The following is a 354-nucleotide window of genomic DNA, read 5'->3' on the forward strand; positions in this document are numbered from 1 at the left end:
TTATACACTGGCATTCTAAGAGTTGATCATTGCTCTTGGACAGAGAAGACATGGACACAAGCAGTTTTAAAGAACGGAGGTAGATTACATTGTTTGCTTGTCATAGCAAACAGTATCATAACTTAATCTAATTTTTGATACATGGACAGAGGATTGAAGAGTTTATGCAGTTTAGGATTTCTGACCTTTTCCTCTGTCAAAGATTTCAATACTGTGAAAAGTATTAAAAAAAGAATTAATTAAAAATAAAAGATGCCATATAAACCTGACAAAGTTACAAACACCATCATGGAACACAGTGGGGGGTTTTATCTTTAGTTTTGCACGGAAGATGAAGAAAGACAGTAGAGTTCA

This window comes from Manacus candei, unplaced genomic scaffold (assembly GCF_025592945.1).
Source record: "Manacus candei isolate 608988 ecotype Guabito, Panama unplaced genomic scaffold, ASM2559294v1 h1tg000024l, whole genome shotgun sequence".
NCBI classification, from domain to species: domain Eukaryota; kingdom Metazoa; phylum Chordata; class Aves; order Passeriformes; family Pipridae; genus Manacus; species Manacus candei.